The sequence below is a fragment of the Pan paniscus genome, chromosome 5 (genome assembly GCF_029289425.2).
Source record: "Pan paniscus chromosome 5, NHGRI_mPanPan1-v2.0_pri, whole genome shotgun sequence".
NCBI lineage: Eukaryota > Metazoa > Chordata > Mammalia > Primates > Hominidae > Pan > Pan paniscus.
In genome coordinates, this window is record NC_073254.2 from 169959769 (window position 1) to 169979281 (window position 19513).

At 50.0% G+C, this 19513-nt stretch overlaps 1 pseudogene; it reads left to right on the plus strand.

The window, feature by feature from the left end:
* The first annotated feature begins 11703 nt into the window (after positions 1–11703).
* LOC100984745 (UL16-binding protein 1-like) lies at positions 11704–18781 on the plus strand (annotated as a pseudogene).
* Positions 18782–19513: the final 732 nt, after the last annotated feature.

Genomic DNA, 19513 nt, shown 5'->3' on the forward strand with positions numbered 1-19513 from the left:
TCTGCTGCAGTGAAAACCAACAGGACGCTGCTTCATCCCAAGGGGACCAGGAAGATAGATCAGAGTGAGGAGCTGTCTGAGTGTTTCAGATCACACAGTGACTGCCTGCTTGATGGCTTCAGAACTCCTTCATGAGCTGGGAGACAGCCCCCAAGGTGAAAGGTGTGTGGGCAGGATGGGCTCGACATGACAACTCTCAAGATGACACGCAGTTTCTCCCATGTGTTTCTGTGTGTCTTTTTGTGTGCCCGTGTATGTGCATGGCTGTGTCTGTATTTCTGCATGCATTTGTGTATGTGTGTCTGTGTGAATGCGTGTGCCTGTGTGGTGTGAGTGTGTGTGAGAGATTGTGCCTGCATGTCTCTGTGTGTGTGCATGTGTGTGTGTGTGAGATAACATGCATGTATGAATGTTGAATTGATTTTCTGGTTGACTTGCTGTGGAGGGAGACAGGGACTCCAGGGGGCTTCCTGCCCAACCCTCGTTCCCTGTAGCCAGTAGCACAAATGGCATAATAAAAGGTAGTTTAATTTCATTTCATGCAAATGTAAAACTTTTGTGCTTCCAAAAGAACTCCAATTAGAAGATTAAAAAAAAACCTTCCAGAACGAGAGAAAATCATTGAAAATCATATACCTAGTAATGGACTGTTATTCTGAATATATAAAGAACTCTTCCAACTCAATATTACAAAGGGAAATAACCCAATTTAAATATATGCAAGGAATTTGAATAGACATTTCTCCAAAGTGAGACAGGTATACTACACGGTGGTCTCAAAAGAATAGAAAGTTTTGGGCAGCAGTTTCAGGTGACTAGCAAAAGGAATCTGTTGAAATATCTGCAGCGGCTCTGGGCTGATAAGTTGCTGAGAAACAGCATGTGGACCAAGCTGACTAAGAATGAGTGGATCCAACATGGCCCTGGATTTGACCTAGGTTTCACCTGGGACCTCATTACATGCTGATAAACACACTAAACACACACTAGCCAGCTCCCTAGCAGTTCTGAGAATACCCATATTTGGTGTAAAAATTCGGGGCACCAGAGTTCTGAGAAACCCTGTCCTTCTTCCAGGAATTTTCATGAATATTCCACCCCTTGGTTGAAGAAACCAGGAAAGGTGGCAGCACCAAACCCCCTTGCACCTGCCTCTCTCTTGAGTTCCCCTGCACTCCCTTTACTTGAGTGTGTACTTTTCCTTTTACAATAAACTCCGTCCTTCCTCTATTTTCCTACTGGTCTTCGAATTCACTTCCCCAAGCGCTGCCAAGAGCCCCGCACCGGCTGGGGTCGCGGTCCCACCGGCGTTTACGGACCTCCCCTTGCCCACTGGCATCAGAAGAAGAATGCAAATGGCAGTGAGCCCAGGAAAAGCTGCTCAGTGTCCACAGACCTCAGGGAAATGCCAACCGCACCCACAAGGCGACGCCTCACCCCGCTGGAATGGGTGACCCCAAACACTGTGAGGCTGGAGGGGGTGGGGCCTGCGTTCCTTACAAGGCAGAGAGCAGGAGACTGAGAGTTGGTGGAGTGTAGGGCTGTGCGTGTGTCATCCTCTTCCCGTTTTCCTGGCGGAGGTTTCTCTTTGTTCTCTGGCCCTCCCTGCTTCCTTCCTCTCCCTTTCTCTGGTTCTCCCTCCCATCCTTCATTTCCAACCATCCCAAGGTTTTCTCCGCCCCACGACATGCATGCTCGGGGCCCCCAGCCCAGTGGAGAAACCAGGAGCCCTGGACCGCGAGCGGCGGGATCCGGGAGGCGACAACCTGACGCCCCTGCCGGACCCTGGACACTCAGGACCTAGTGCGTCCCGGCGCCCTCCTGTAGCGGCCCCAGGGCAAGGAGGATGGGGTTCCTCGCAGGGCCCACACTGTCGGAGCCCCACAGATTCCAGCGGGACGGTGAGGTCTACACACTGAGCCGGTGACAAAGTCCCCGCGACGATGAAGGAGGGACCTCGTGCTCCTCACCCCACCAGGCCCCGCATTTCCTTGATCCTTCTGACACGGGAACCGCGGGTCCCTTGCCGCGACCAGCGAGTCATCCCAGGTCTTCGAAAGGCCGTTGTTTTCCGGACGCTGTGGACCCGGAGGCCCGGGGGTATCGGCCGGCAGCGGCGCACCCACTCCGGGGTCTCCACAGGGCAGAACCTGGGTCCGGAGCTCGGGCGAAGCGGACGCCCTGGGCGGAGCCCGCAGAAGCCAGAGTGGACGCGGAGGGGTGGAAACTGAAACCCCCAGGAGCGGAACTTTCCCCCAAAGTCATCTGTGGTTGAAATCAGCAATCGCCTATAACATCCCCGGTGTGTCAACACCGTTTGGTAAATATCTAGAACCAGTGCCTCGTTACTGAAGCAGCCCCGCACGCCCCTGCTTGGGTTCCGCGTCCCAGGACCCTCGGGGCCCTCAACAGATCAGACGAGCCCATCCGGTGACCCTCCCTGGGGCTCCGGCCCCACTCTTTCTTACTTCTTCACCTACATATTTTCACGTGTTTCAGGATCGAAACCATGAAAAGTCATATGCGAAAGGCTCCCCCCGCCCCTGCCTGCATCCAATCTCATTGGCCACAGCCCGGAATGAGACATGATTGGATTCTTTGAATCTTTCCAGGGAGTCTTTATGCCATTTCAAACGCATATGTATAGATATTCTTCATTCAGACTTGGATATTTTTTGCTCTTGATGAAACCTGTCTCCCTGTCCTTCAGTTTCCCCTCCCGCTATAGTGGATGTTTCACCATCTTCTGCCCAAGCTGGGTCATCACAATCACAGACAAGAGTGTCGCCAGCATTGCCATCCTATGACATGAGACGCTTTAAAGGTGCATTAATTTGCACAGCAATTCTGTGTCTGGAAATCTATTCTACACAATTAAATTGAGATTCATGCACGCACAGTTTCTGCACCATTTCGTTTCTCTAAAAGTAACTGACTGGAGACCGTCTGGATCTTCAGACACAGACACTGGTAACATTTGTTGTGATGCAGTCATTCTATGTAATGTGCAGAGATAAAAAGGAAAAGAATCTGTATGTGCAGGTATTGGAAGATCTTGAAAATGTGTTGAGATAGAATCTGTGTTCAGCAGAGTGCCTATGGGCTTATATTTGTTTTAAAAATCAGCATTGATACATGTACACATCTCTACTGTTAGTAAAGAAAACAGTATTTCCATAACTTATTGCCAGTCTGTTTGTCCGTTTTAGGAAAAATCAATATAGCTGAAAAGCCATGGTGGCAGGAATTGGTCATCACCCGCCAAGATTCTACACTGCCCTACACATGGTCCCAGCTGAGGTTGCCGGAGGAACAGGATGTGGAATGCAGTCACGTTTCAGTGAAGAACCTGAAGTCAAACTGGACCAGGTGTCTTGTCTTGATCTCTGCCTCTTCACCCAATCCCCACCTGGTCAGGCAGTGACCCTGGAGGAGCTGGGACCATGCTTTGTGGGCAGTGAAGATGGGGAGCCAATTTTGGGAGCATGGTGAACATGGAGAGTCGGGACCCCACAGCAAGTGGGGAGGAGCTGGTGTGATGCTGGGAGCACTGGGAAGACAGGGAGCCTAGGCACAGCACTCACTGCTCCTCCAATCTGGGACAGGATTGGGGTGGGTGATGAGAAAAGTTTCCTGAGTAGCACAGTTTCCAAGCCTGGCAGAATGGCTGGCCCCGGTTGCCACTATGCCCAGCCCATCCTACACTTTATATTCTGTCAAGAGCAATTTTTAAAACACTGTATCCAGAACATAGACAAAGATAACCAACCACATGGGGAGATAAGATAGTAACAACAGGAACCAGCTGAAATGTGCAACAGAGACAGAAAATACATGGAACCTCTAGATCAGTCCTCTGATAGAAATGTAATGCAAGCCACAAGTGTGAGCCACACAGGGAATTTTAAATATTCTAGTGAACACACTGAAAAAAATAAAAAGAAACAGGTGAAATATATTTTTACAACATTTTTAACTCAATATGTTTTAACTAAATTTTTTTAACCAAAATTATTATTTCAACATGTCATCAATGGAAAAATGAATAATGAGACATTTTGACATTTTTATACTAAACCTTTGGAATTTGGTGTGCACCATATACTGACAGTACTTCTCAATTTAAACTAGTTGTATTGCAAGCTCTTAATAGCCTCATGTAGCTAGTAACTGCTGGGTTAGACTTTGCAGCTTTAGATTTTAGAATTATCTTGCTGGGCGCGGTAGCTCACCCCTGTAATCCCAGCACTTTGGGAGGCCAAGGCGGGTGGATCACCTGAGGTCGGGAGTTCGAGACCATCCTGACCAACCTGGTGAAACCCCTTCTCTACTAAAAATACGAAAATTAGCTGGGTATGGTGGTGCGCGCCTATAGTCCCAGCTACTCAGGAGGCTGAGGCACAAGAATCAATTGAACCCAGGAAGTGGAGGTTGCAGTGAGCCGAGATCATGCCACTGTACTTCAGCGCTAGCCAGCGAGTGAGACTCTGTCTCAAAAAAAAAAAAAAAAAAAATTAGAATTATCAGGCACGGACTTAAAAATAAATTTTCCTGGTTTTCTTGCTCTGTTGTTGCTATGGCACGTGGTGCCTGCCAGTTAGAGCTAAACAGTCAGTTTTGCTGTTTCTAGGCAGGAAAATGCTCGCATCACAAGTAAATGTCCAGGCATCCCAGGAGGTTTCTCTGGTAATGTGTATTTTCATTAGTCAATTCCAGTCTTAAAGGTACTATTCTCCTGACTTTTTTAACGTTTTCCTAGGGTGCCACCCTGTATGTGAAATCCAAAATTGATGATTTCTTCTCAAAGGCAGTGTTACCATAATTCACACCATTTAGACATATTATAAAAAAGTGTTTAAATCTATTCAACATTGTTCATTAAGCTTCTGTCAGAATCATAAAAATATCTTGTCATGCCTGATTAATTCAACTGAGTTCAGTTTTGAAACAGCACTGCTGTTCTACAATGTGCTATTTATTGTTTAAGCCTAGAATTCATTAGTGTTTCCAATAACTGAAAGGGATGGAGTATTTTACTAAGATATCTATCATAAATTGTAATAAATTTAAGACGGTGGGCCGGTTTTATGAAATCTATAAAATATAGAAATGATAGGAAGTAAAAATGAATTTAATATGGTTCTAGCCTTCATTTTGTCTAAAAGCCAATGTTCAGTGAAAACATTGTTGTTTTTCTCTTCTGCAAACCTGAAGCAAGTAATGCTAGAAATGTGATTTTCTACAGAACTGACAGGTTGGTAAGACGATGCATGACTGAAGTAATATCATTCAACTATTTAACATTTATAGCCTGGGAACATGCCTTATAATATGGCCAAATGCCTACAAGTTTCAATATACTCCCAAAGATAAGAGACTTTAAGCTCCTATGTTCACAAAGGAGTATTGTCTGTAAATTATATCTCAGTAAGTTTAATATTTATGAAAGGTGGTAGGAGAGAAGACTAACAGTAGCTGAATAAGAGAAAAACAATAAGCTTGTCTGATCTACAAGTGCATCTATGAAAAGGTAGGTTAAAGTAGAAACCATTCTCCACCTCCTTGAGACTGTGACTAACAGCCTGGAATGGTACAAATCCACTGGATGAAGACAGGAAAGAAGCTCGGGCTTCTGGCTCCCTCCCTCATATTACCCCAGAGAAACAATGGAAGGAAGAAGGAAACACTTGGCCAACAGACTACACAACAGCAACCCTGGTTGCAAGATAACAACGGAGTATTCTTTCTAAAATATGAAGGAAAAGAACTTGAGCCTAGAATTTTATATCCAGTCAAATTCTCATTTAAACAGGAAGGTATCTTTTCTGTTGCAGTCATAACAAATTGCCACATACTTACCTGCTTAAATCAGTACATCTTTATTATTTCACAGTCCTCTGGGTTGCAAGTCTGAGAGGGCTTGATTGGTTTCTCTGCTCCCAGTTCCTCAAGGTCAAGGTCAAGGTGTCCACTTGCTGGGCTCTGATTGGGAGGTTCTGGGAAGCATCTGCTTCCAAGTGCACTCAGGTTGATGGCAGAATCCAGTCCTTGGACCTGTGGGACTGAGGTCCCAGCTTCCCTGCTGGCTGTCAGCTGCAGCCCTTCCCTAACTCCCAGAGGCCCCTCTCCAGTCTTGCTCATGGCCCCCACATCTCAGAGCCAGCAACAGTGCATGGAATCCTTCTCATGCTTAGAATCTCTCTGACATTGGACGCATCTTTCTTGGCTCCAGCCTGAGAAAATTCTCTGCTTTTTAGAGCTCATGTGATGGCACTGGGCCCACTCAGAGAATCCAGGAAAATCTCTCTATTTTAAGGTCAACTGATGAGTAGCTTTAATTATGACTGTGCAGAGCCTAGACTAGCGGTACCTAGACTCTCAGTACCTAGACTAGCGGTACCTAGACTCTCAGTACCTAGACTAGTGGTGCCTAGACTAGGAGCAGCTGGTTTCTCTAGGCCCCTCACCCCTTACTCTCTCCATCCCCTTCTTCCTGGCCCCCTTTTCTTTCCCGTTTGCATTCCCACTTTCATACTCCTTCCTTCCTTGCTTAAAATACTGGATTTTCCTGCGGCTGGTACGCTCCATGCTCAATGAAACAGGCTAAGACAGTGGTTCGTTGTCCTATCATCAGTGTTTTCTATAACATATCGTTCTAGAAAAGGTACAGGAAACTTGAAGGGGCAGCTTCCAAATCCCGCCCACTGCAGTGTATTAGAAATATTCGAAATTATAGAAAACCTGAAGGATATTTGCCTCTTAAAGATCCAAGTTGGAAATAGTTTAGAGGAAGGTACCTCAATAGCAAGAGAAACACAGGAGATGCGACAAGAGAACCAAGGAGGACAAGTGACCAAGGAATCTATTCCAGATTACTGTTATTTCACAACAAGGGGAAATGTGAAGTTAGGATCACAGAAACAAGGAAGTGTAGCTAAGAATAACCGAGAATTACAGCTAGGAAAATTATCAGGAAAATGGGGCTGGAGGTGGCACGTGAAAGGGATAGGAAAACATGCTGAGACTTCTAAAATTAGGAATAAAACAAAACCAATAATACCAATAAATGTGAATACATATTGGTATGAGTCATAGGTTAAGGGCAGCCACCCTGAGAAGAAAACTAGAATGTATAACTTTTAAACCAACAGAAAAAAACCCTCAGTATACTAAATGGAACACAGCTACGGAGGGGAAATGCCAGCATTAAAAAACACAATAAATACATGTGGACCAGGCACAGTGGCTCACGCCTGTAATCCCTGCACTTTGGGAGGCCGAGGTGGGAGGATCGCTTGAGCTCAGGAGTGCAAGACCAGCCTGGGTAATATAGGCAGACCCCATCTCTACAAACAAATACAGAAAATTAGCCCAGTGGGTGGCGCATGGTTGTAGTCCTGGCTACTCGGAGGCTGAGGCAGTAAGATGGCCTGAGCCCAGGAGTTAGAGGCTGCAGTGAGCTATGACCACGCCATTGCACTCCAGCCTGGACAATAGAGAGAGCTAGTATCAAAAAAAATACAAAATAAAAAAATGGCATAGCTAAATCCTAAACAGTAATAATTAACAATAAACGTGAATTACTAAACTCATCACATAAATCAGTGAAACTCCCAGGTTGGATTTTAAAATATCGAATAATATACAGTATTTTCAAAAGGCAATGTTAAATGTAAAGATTAAAAATAAAAGGTACTCTATCTGCCAAGAAAGGCTACTTTGTTTTTTTGTATTTGTTTCTTTTAGCGACTACAATATGCTTCATAGTTCTTGGAAAGGACTCAGGGTTTGGCTTTAAATCAGGCTGCACGCTTTTCATCAGTCCCACATCTCTCTCCCCATGCCAGGCTGGCTCCAGCCTGCAATGCTGCATTACATGCCAGGGATACATTCAGGAGCTTACAGAAGCCTCCCCTCCTCCTGACCTCCCTGCAGTCCAAGAACCCCCATGACCCCTGCTTAGGGTCCAGCCTGGAACTCACCGACACGACCCACCCTGGACCATCCTGGCACCAGGAACACAAGCTGGATGCAGACACCCAACTCTGTGCCAGCACCTGTGCCACTGGGGACCTGGAGCCCAGGGCGTGACACACCCGGAGGAAACAGAGGGCCCCCACGTGAGTCACCGCGGCTCTGGATGCTGTCACAGCTCCAGTGGCCCCACCCCGCCCACTTGCAACTCCAGGCCCTGGGGCTGGAAATACTTGGATCCTGGCTCCCTCTCAGACCCTAACCCTTCTTTTCTCCTTCACTTTCCTCCTGGCCCCCTTATCTTTTCCCAGTGCCATTCCTGCTTTCAGACTCATTCCTTCTTTGCTTAAATACAAGATTTTCAGCCAGGGCGTAGTGGCTCACAACGTTAATCCCAACACTTTCGGAGGCCAAGGCTGGAGGATCATGAGGTCAGGAGTTCGAGACCAGCCTGGCCAACATAGTGAAACCCCGTCTCTACTAAAAATAAAAATAAAAAAAATTAGCCAGGCGTGGTGGTAGGTGTTTGTAATCCTAGCTACTGAGAAGGCTGAGGCAGGAGAACCACTTGAACCAGGGAGGTGGAGGTTGCAGCGAGCGAAGATTGTGCCACTGCATACCAGCCCGGGCAACAGTACAAGATTCTGTCAATAATAATAATAATAATAATAATAATAACAAAGGTAAGATTTTCCTGGCCATGGTGCACCCTAGGCTCAGTCAAACCATATGAAGACAGCAGTTTGCTGTCCATCATCACACTATGTTTTCTAGAAGTTTCTATCCTGATGAAGCACCCCAGACTGGTTGAAAACCAAAGTTACTCTTCCTTGGAAAATCTTTGTGGACACCCAGGTGGGCATACAAATTTCCAAGTTGTGGCCGGGAGCAGTGGCTCACACCTGTAATCCCAGCACTTTGAGAGGCCGAGGCAGGTGGATCACCTGAGGCCAGGAGATCGAGACCAGCCTGGCCAACATGGTGAGACCCTGTCTCTACTAAAATTGCAAAAATTAGCCGGGCACAGTGGCAGGCGCCTATAATCCCAGCTACTCGGGAGGCTGAGGCAGGAGAATCGCTTGAATCCAGGAGCCAGAGGTTGCACTGAGCTGAGATCGTCCCACTGAACTCTAGCTTGAGCAATAGAGCAAGACTTCATCTCAAAAAAAAAAAAAAGTAGGGACATGGATGAAGCTGGAAACCATCATTCTCAGCAAACTATCCCAAGGACAAAAAACCAAACACTGCATGTTCTCACTCATAGATGGGAATTGAACAATGACAACACTTGGACACAGGAAGGGGAACATCACACACCAGGGCCTGTTGCGGGGTAGGGGGAGGGGGAAGGGATAGCATTAGGAGATATACCTAATGTAAATGACGAGTTAATGGGTGCAGCACACCAACATGGCACATGTATACATATGTAATAAACCTGCATGTTGTGCACATGTACCCTAGAACTTAAAGTATAATTAAAAAAAAAAAAACTAAAACACGAAAAATGGGCAAAAAAATTTACCAACCTCGATGCTGCCACCTTCAGGCCCCTGGAGGTTACATCCTCCGCTCCAGCTCCCCTCTGCACCTGTGCTATTCCTCCCAGCCCCATTCACTCCCACAACTGTCTCATTCATTCACTGGTTCACTCAGTCTCCAACCACACTTACATCATGTCAGGCTCACCAGGTGATGGAGAAAAAAATCATCCTCTGTGGGTCTGAAAAACATGCCTGAGTCCTGATGGCGGGTCTTGCTTTCATTTCCACCCCCTCACAGCACACTCAGGGCCATGAAGAGGCCACGGCCTGGGCTCAGAGCTCCAGCTCTCCTCAGGGTGGGCCTGGCAGTTGCTGACTTCAGGGAGGGCAGCAGGGCTCACAACTGAGATAGGAGACCTGCCTTGGGTCCTTGGCGTGTGCAAGGACAGGGTTCCTTGTAGAATCTGCTCATTTCATCTGTGTTCATAGCATTTGTCATTTTCCACATGCGGACATCCATGCCCAGAAAGCTGAAGAAGCTTGCACAGGAATATTCAGCCACAATATCAGCTGACTTCCATGTCTGAATGCATGATCTCTAAATCACAGCCATTACAGTCACTTTTGGGCCACTTCTGTGCCCATCCTGGGCTGGCCTGAGTGTGGTGGCCAAATGCCGGCAGCAGGGGTGAGGCAGGAGGGCCCAGGTGTGCACAGAGGCCCCTTCTCCTCTCACCTGGCTATCCTGCTCGAGGCTCTCCTGCTGGCCTCCTTCTGCCTTCCTCCTGTTCCCCCAGTCACTGGCCCAGGTCACCCAGCCTCACGAGTGGTGCTGCCAGGGTCTTCCCAGTGGCCTACTTCCAGGACTAACCCGGGTTCCTTGTCCCCAGCCCTATGCATGGGAGGCTCTTCTCACAACACAGATCCCCAGACCCACCAAGCTATGCCCCTCCGAAGTCTGAGAACTGCTCACCCCCGTGTGTCTGTTGGCCTGCAGACCGCTCTCCATGTGGCCCTTCCTGGACAGTGGCTTTAGTGCATCAGGCGAGAACCTTCTAGGCTCCTGTGTCCCTGCTCAGTCACAGAGGTGGCTGCCCTCCCATGACCCTGTCCTGAAGCAGAGACAGGCCCTGGGCTTGGTCCAGGCCTCCTCCTCTTTCCCACAGCCTCAGGACCCTAGGGATTGCTGGTCACCAGGTGAAGGTCTCCCCACATGAAGACTCATTCAATGGGGAACGGGCTGAGTGGCCGGGGGTAGAGTGGGCTCAGGAGCTCTGCCCACTCCTCACCCCAGGCTAAGCCCTCCCTTGCAGCCAGAGGCCACTGGGCTCCCCACCTCCCTCTGGCTTCTGTCCATAGATCTAGATGGTTCCATGGTGACTCACAGGAGGATGCACTCGGGTGTCCGCTTTGAGGATGGTTGCAGGGACCATCCAGGGACTGAGCCGAGGTGCGGATACAGCCATGGATTTGGGTGTGGTTGGACATAGATGGGTGTGCAGCAAAGTGAGCCCCACCCATGCGTAGACCCCTACTCTCGGGTTCTGCTCTCCATGGAAACACAATTGATCACATGATGGTTGATCACGGTAGGCCTCTAGGGCTTTCTTTACTTTTTTTTACAAAAGTCATAAAGGGATATAGAATATACTCAAAGACCTCCTCATGCTTTTAGTGGAGAGGCAAAGAAGGTCCGCTTTGGACTGGGGAAGCGGCTGCGCACTGGACAGACAGGGTCGGGGACTCCGCGACGCAGGCGGAGGGAGGGGGTGTGTCGCTGGCGCGGGAGGGGGTGTGTCGCTGGCGCAGGCGGTGACGGGGTCACCGCCGCCACTGTATATTCCTGTTAAGTTTCTTCACCTTCCTGTGCATCAGTGTTTACATTGGGGTAATGATAAATGCTGTGTTGAAAAATTAAACGAGGCGGTCATGGAAGGAACCGTGTCCTGCCCCGCGCGGAGCCCGGTGACGCAGCCACCAAGCCGCGGGGCTGGGGTGGAGAGGGAGGGTTCGCCCGCCGGGGCCGCTGTCACGTGACGAGCCCCGGAGCAGGGCGGGGTGGAGCATGCCCAAACAAGGGCAGCCGTCGGATCACGCCCCTTGGATCCCAGCCTGCGGCGGGGCGGAACGGGGCTGGACGGGGCGGAGCGGTCCAATTCACTAGCCTGAATGGGAGGCACCAGGCGATTCCTCCGCCCATATCTGCCTCGACCCCGACTCCCGTCCCCTGCGCCCCAGGTCCCCAATGGCAGCGGCCGCTTGCCCCGCGTTCCTTCTGTGCTTCCCGCTTCTGCTACTGCTTTCCGGCTGGTCCGGGTCAGGGCGGGCCGGTGAGTTCGGGGATGGAGCCTAATCGGGGGCTGGGGCCAAACTTGGGGGGCTGTGGACTGCAGCGTGTTTCAGAGGAAGGGAAGCTTCTAGAAGGACCGGCGCGATCTCCCCGAGCATCGGCCCCCCCGCCCCCGGAGTTCCCCGCTGCGGCTCCTTTACGCTGGGTCCGCTTCCTGCGGCTGCAGCTTGCCCTGCAGACCAGGAGGGTTTTTAAAGAGGGCGGAAGAGGAACCACAGGAGGGTGGAGGGGCCAAAGGGCTGCAGACGGCAAGGTGGAGCGGGGATCCCTGATGCAGCTCCGCAGCCCTGCTCGCCCTCGGGAAGGAGAAACCAGAGCCCCCGAAACCCTAGCTGGGGTCAGGACAGGGGTGAAGCGGGGTTCCACAGGGATGCGGTCACAAACTCCCCCACCAACCACAGAAATGCTCTGCTCTCACCCGCTCTCCACCCTCCAGCACCCCTAGGGCTCCGCCCTGGAACTTCCCCTGCAATTTGCTGCAGACACTCACCTGCACCCAGGGGCTCACCAGACACTTCCCACCATTCACCACTTCCTCACCATTCACTTCTGCTGCTCAGGTCTCATTCTTTCACTCCCCATCTCAGCCCAGCCCTGTCACCCCACAGGCCTCCCTCACCTCCCCATCCATGAAGGGGCCCTTAGCACCTCCCCCAACCAACTAGCACCTTGTCCCCTTTTGCCTGAGGACACACCCCAGCAAACACACCCCAGGCTTTCCACAGAACTTAATGCAGGGGGGATGGGAAATCCCATTTCCCTCAGGATGACCCTGGGAGCGCCCGTGAGTAGAGGTGCCTACTTCTGCCCTTGGGTCCCAGACCCGCCTGTTCTTCCTACTGGGGAGCCAGGGTCATATAGAATAGTCACTACGCAGACAGGAGTCAGCAAACCCTTTCTAGAAAGGAAAGGCTGAAGGCACTTTGGTCCTTGCTGGCCATGAGTTCTCTGTCTGTGTGTCAAGTCCTGTCCCTTTGTAGAGCAACAGCAGGCAATGGCAACCTGCAAATAAAAGGGAGACCAGATGTGGACACTGTCCTAGGTTGCTGACCCCAGATGAGGGCACATGCTGTGTCCTGGCAATTGCTGCCCCATCCCCTAGGGTGTCATCTCCAAGTAGTGTAAGTTGAAGAGTCACAGGTGTGTCCTCCCCTGCCTGTGGCTTCTGGGTGGTGTGGATGTGATGGATGTGAATGGAGGTTCCATGGGTCCAGGCCTACTGCCCCCCTCCTTTGCTGCTGGGTGGCATCATCGGTCCCTCAGGGCAATCAGGGACCCTCCCTGAAGCCTCAGGTGTGAGCTGAGGGTGAGGCGGTGCAGCCACGTGGTGTCCTGGGGATCGGGGCCAACTGCCTGTGCAGCTTCTTGGTTCCCTGTGGCCCTGCTCCTGCCCATCCCAGGAGACCCACCTGTGTCTTCTCACTGTGGGGCCTATCTTCCTAATGACCTAAAGGGTGAGGAGCCCACCCTGTGATGGGCAGCTCTGAGGCTGTGTGGTCACTGCCCTCCCATAGCTGGAGGCCCATCTCCACAGGGGCCCAGGACCACAGCAGGAGCCACTTTTAAATGAGGGGATTTCACTGCCGTGAGTGGCACAGCCTTGCTTCTGAGCACTAGGGGATCCTGTTGTGATTCTGCGGTTGGCAATTGCCATGAAATCCACATAGCACCTTTTCCAACCACACATGCCTCTGGGATCTTAGGGAGTCCAGGGTCAAATAGCCATATTGGTAGGTCCAGCGTCACCCCTCATCACAGAGTGTGTATGGCTGCATCCCAGCTACAAGAGCAGAGTTGAGTAGTGACAGGGGAGGTCATATGACCAGCACAACCTATAATAGATACTACATTAACTACAAACACTATCCATTCCCGGTAGAAATCCAGGAAATGTGAAATTACCATCGAATGGGTCTATGAACCCAGCACATCCCCCTAAGCTGGACCTGACACAGGTGTCCATCCGTTACTTTGCCCCAAATGCATCTCATGAGTAACAGGGGAGCAAGTTAATGCTTCAGATCTCTGGAAGGAGGTTGGATCACACACTGTGTCCACCAGAAGTGTCTGGGTATTTGCTGTTTCATGGTGTACAGTTACCAGAGTGAATGCCCATCTGACTCTCTGGGGGAGGCTGAAGGAGTCATTGCAGTTGCTGTGGTGTTGAAGGGGCCCCCCAGGGCCTCTGGACTCTCTTTCTAGTAATGGACTCTGGGTCTGAGATGTGACTCAGTTCTCAAAGCTGGGCAAAGGAGCTCGGTTATTTCCTGGGGTGACTCCTTTCAGCCTCCAGGTCATCCATCCTTGTGTTTTGTCTTTGTTTGTTGTAGTTATTTAAATCTAGCAGCATCCGGGTTGAGTTTCCATCTCTTTTGGATTCTTGACCCCTTTGTTCTATGAGCCATGGGCACACCTTCGTATGACTGAGGTCCCCACCTGGCATTGACTTCTCTAATTATTTCCATCTTTGCCCCCTCCTTCCTCCTGACAGTTGATGGCCTCCACTTGAGATCTCTTATTTCAGGATTTTCCATCCCCATTACTACTGGGAGCCCATTTCAGGAACAGCATTTCCTACCCTCAACCCCAGCCTTCAGCAACAGGCATCCCTGGGCTTCCTGATAGACTGCTGCCTTCTCCTGGGGCCTTCTTTGTATGCTGGGTAATCAGGAGTCCTCCAGGCTTCCCATGAGCACAGAGGATGGACATTGTTCTGGATTTTCGTACTGCAGCCACTCTGGCATGGGTGCTTCTCTGAGCCTTTTGGCTCTTTCCTCTACACCCTGACTTAGAAGTTCTGGATTTTCCACTTCTTGCCCTGTGAACCATCCCTTTACAAGGTTCCAGGAATGCATGCTCATAGCAGATGGGCATCTTCACTGGGGCTTTGCCAACGTGTTAAATCATGTGACCCATGACAATAATCACTTGTTTATCTAAACTGAATTCTGCCCTCACCCCACCCACTGTGCTGGAGCATCCCAGGGCAGCTCCCACACCCTCTCCCACCTCCTGCAGTCCACATGGGCTGCTGCTGAGGGTCCTCCTCATCCAGGCCTTTTCCTGCCACAACAGGCCTGGCACCTCCACCACAAGGTCATGTGCTGACTGATGTTGGCACAGGGCAGGTGAGACATGTCTGGAGGGGACATGTGGTTTCATGGCTGCAGGAACCTTCCCCTCCATGTACTCAAGCAAGGGAGACACTCTAGTCTTTAATAGTTGACATGACAGGCTTGGCTGGGGCACATCTTGCTCTGCCAGCCCAGCCCCTCAGAGGCCTTCATTTGCAGTCACCATAAGGGGGAGGAGGGGTCTCAGATTCCACTTTCCTCCACACCAACCCTCTCCTGTGTTTTTCTTCCACAGACACACACTGTCTTTGCTATGACTTCATCATCACTCCTAAGTTCAGACCTGAACCACGATGGTGTGAAGTTCAAGGCCTGGTGGATGAAAGGCCTTTTCTTCACTATGACTGTGTTAACCACAAGGCCAAAGCCTTTGCTTCTCTGCAGAAGAAAGTAAATGTCACAAAAACCTGGGAAGAACAAACTGAAACACTAAGAGATTTCTCCCTTCTCTCCCACACAAGCACACTAAGACAAACTGAAACACTAAGAGATGTGGGGGATTTCCTCAAAGGGCAACTGCCTGACATTGAAATGGAGAATGTAATACCCATCGGTAAGTTTAAAATAGTCCAGGACAGCAGAGAGCAGACACAGTAGTATCTTAGAGGCATTTATTGGTTTCCTGTAAAAAATAAATCAGAAGTTTGTGTCACCCAAGAGGTTGAGGAGCATGGGCCGGATGCAGCAGAGAGAGCAAGTCCAGGAGTCAGGAAAGGAAGCAGGGTGGGGCTCAGGATTTGTCAAGATCAGAGCTGATCTCTTTGCAATGGGGCAGAGCCCCTCATTCTGCAGGCCAGGATGTCTTGTGAGCATGAAGCCCACGGACATGGCAGAGGATCTTGGCAGTTCCTCTTCAATGGACAGACTTTCCTCCTCTTTGACTCAAACAACAGAAAGTAGACAGCACTTCATCCTGGAGCCAAGAAGATGACAGAGAAGTGGGAGAACAAGGAGGTGACCGTGTTCTTCCATAACATTTCAATGGGGGATTGTAAGACATGGCTTGAAGACTTTTGATATACTGGGAACAAATGCTGGATCCAACAAGTAAGTGAGAGGTGAAAAAAGGCAGCTCTCTTGAGTTCAGATCTTAGCCCGTTGTGTGAGTGCGTGTGTGTGTGTGTGTGTCTGTGTGTGCGTGTTTAAGTGAGTGTGAACATGACCCCCTCATGGGGGGCTCCTCCTGGGGGTGCTGGCGTACCTATGCTCTCTCATCCTCCTCTCCCTTCTTCTCCCTGACTCCTCTTCCTCACTGCACTTGCTTCTGCTCAACCCACTGTGCATTTCTCACCAGCCTCGAATCTGTGGGTGTCATAGTGTTTCTAGACCTTTTTCGTTAGTGTTCCTTCCTCCTAGAATCACTTTTCCTTTCCTCTCCCCTTGTCTCTGTGTCTGTATATCCATCGAAACCACCTAGAATGCCAGCCCCGAGACCCTCCCCTCCCTGGCCCTGGGGCATCATCTCCTCTTCCGCCACAGCAGGAGGGTGGGCTGTGCTGTCACCTTGCTTCCCTCAGCAGCTGTGTGAGCTCCCTGAGGACAGGGGACACCCCCCTCCCTTCCCAACCCAGGAACGGTCACAGCAGCTTCCCCACAGCATTGTGGGACAAAAGCTCTTCCAGGATGAGTTGAGGTGGGCAGGAGCTGAGGAGGCATCCCCTAAGATTTGGGGCCTGGACAAGGGTTGTCACTCCTGTGTTTCCATTTCAGAACCACCCTCTCTGACCCCAGGCACAACCCAACCCAAAGCCATGGCCAGCACCCTCAGTCCCTGGAGCCTCCTCATCATCCTCTGCTTTATCCTCCCTGGCATCTGAGGAGAGTTCTTTAGAGTGACAGGTAATGTGGGCAATATTGGGAGGGGAGCAAGAAGCAGATGGGTGAGGTGGGAGGATGCAGAAGGAGAATTCCCAGAGTCCCACCCATCCCCATTGCTGGGACCTTCTCATCCTGACATGAGACATGAATGAGACCTAGTGTCACCTACTGGCAATGACCTGGGTAGCTCAGCCCTGAGTTCTGATGGATTCTCACTGTCAGAACCAGAGGGAAGGGGAGGGGCCCATACCAAGGCTCAAGGCCTGTTGAGCTTGAGAGAGTTTAGCCATTTTAGGCCTGTTTCAGAGCAGGTTCCTATTCGGGAAGGGTAGTGGTGTGTGGCCTGCAGGCAGCAGGAACTCAGGCATGGGCAGTCTGCACAGTAGGAGAGGAGCAGCATGGCTGCTTCACCAAGGATGTCAAGGGAAAGGGCGTCCCTGGAGGAGGCTAAGAAGAGAGTGATCTGGGAGAATCCCAGGACGAGGGAGCTGTGAGGGCCTTGGCCCACCCAGTTCCTAAGGCTGCATTCCCAGAGAAAGCAGCTCGGGTCCCAGCAGTTAAGGTGGAAGGTGAAGAGTAGAGCGTGTCCAGGGTGAGATTTAGGAAAAGGCCAGGCCCCTTGGACCCATGGGAGTCCTTGCTGGGCCCTGGGGCGATGCCCCTGCCATTCCACCTCTTGCACACTCCAGATCCTGAGCCAGCTGATGGCCCTGCCTGGAGCAGAGTGGACTCAGGCAGGGGAGCTGAGCTGCTGTTGGAGTTCCATGCTCACCACTGAGCTTGGCCAGGAATGAATGGGGCAGGGCAAGGACAGTCCCATTCAGAGCTATGGGTGCAGCTCCCCCAGGGTGAGGAAAGGCTGAGAGTGAAGGGGAAAGAAGGTGGTTTGTCTACAAGCCCACCCAAGGCCAGGGAACATGGATCCAGAGACCTCTCTTTGGACAGGGCTCCCCCAGGTCCTCTAGACCCTTCTATGAGAGGGTGGAGCAGTCCCTGAGTGAGCGTGCAGACCCCTCATTCCCAGCCTCAAGGAGGGTGAAGGCTGGAACAGGGTACAGAGCCAGGGGTAGGGTTGGAGGGAAAAACATGTTCCTTATTTGGAGGAGAGGCTCCAAAATGGGGAGGGTCTGGGAGGGATCACCCAGGAGAACAGACCCAGGTTTTTCTCAGCCACTTAAACCAATGCTTCATCTTTTCTCAAGGTGGAAGGTGATATCAAGAAGCCTCTGTTAGCCTGGTCTGGGTCCTGCTCTCCCTTCAGGGAGGCCGCCTGTCTACTCACCACTGTGCCTTTCTGGAAAGCAGGAGTTCAAGCCTTAGCAAGCCCAGAGGCCCCCAGCAGATGATGAGGACATTGTCGACTCAACATTTCATCCCACTCATTACCTTTGCTCATGATCCCAGCAGCCATTTTTCTTAACACCTTCTGCCATTTTCTCTCAGTGCTAATGGATGGAATTCCTGCACAAGTTTTAACTGAACAAGAAATCCCAGCAAAAAGCATTTTCTTTCTACTTTTTTGATTGTGGAAAAGCAGACACTTCTCTGAAGCGTGACCTTATTCTTCCAAACAGTATTGCTTATTCTTCCAGTGCATGCTGGACTTCAGACCTCAGGGATCCTTTCGATGCACTGACCAAGAATTGTATTAATTTTTTTATTTTTATGGTTTTTTACATTTTCTCATCCTGTCAACCATACTGGAGTGAAGTGGCATAGTCTTCACTCACTGTAATCTCCAGCTCCTGGGCTCAAGTGATCCTCTAGACTCAGCCTCTAGAATAGCTGGGACTACAGGCGCATGCCACCATGCCCGGCACATTGTTTTATTTTTAGGTAGAGATTGGGTCTTCCTATGTTGCTCAGGCTAGTCTTCAACTCCTGGCCTCAAGCAATCCTCCCATCTTGGCCTCCCAATGCTCTGGGATTACAGGCATGAACCACAGTGCCTGTTGTAGAAATTTTAAATTGTTTAATACGGAAAAGTATTACATTCATGATTATTTTATTTAGTAATTTATTAGCCTAGACTTATAGTTAAATAAAGATGTCTATTTTCAAAGAACCTTATTGACTTTGGAATTTTGGTTTATACCCAGTAGAGAATTAATGGAATTTCATTATTCTGCCATGTTGTTTTTAGTAATACAACTAGGGATGCTGCTAGATATCTTTTGGAAACAGAGACTTTAAAGATCACTTTTAATTTACAAGCAGGCTGGCTGTCAGTCTATTTACAAGCAGCCTTGCTATCAGTCTTCACTACTGTCCTGATGCCCTGGGGGCTGGCAGATATTCCTGCCTCTATCCCTGCTTCCAGAATGTGATGCTTCCTGGTTTGGCCCCAGCCCACTCCATGCTCAGCAGTGGCTTTTCTCATCATTCTTTAGCCCTGACCACGCTCCTTCTAGTAGAAGAAATCCTCACCACAGGTACATCTCTATTTGTAAAAGTTATTGTATTCCCCCACAGATGAAGGATCAGGAGCAGACTACATAAAGAACTCCTAGAAATTAATAAAGTACACCTAATTCTTGAGCAAATGCTCTGAGCAGTTCAGAGATGCTGAAGAAACCTGTGAAAGCTTTCATAGCTCTGACACAATAAAGAGAACAATGGTCTACCCCTGCACACCCATCCTACTGATAATTTTTTAAATCTGTGTCTACCAATTGGTGGACAAGAAATGGAATATCAGAGACTTCTTACATTGTAGGTAGGAGTCCAGATTGAATCACTACTTTGACGTCTAC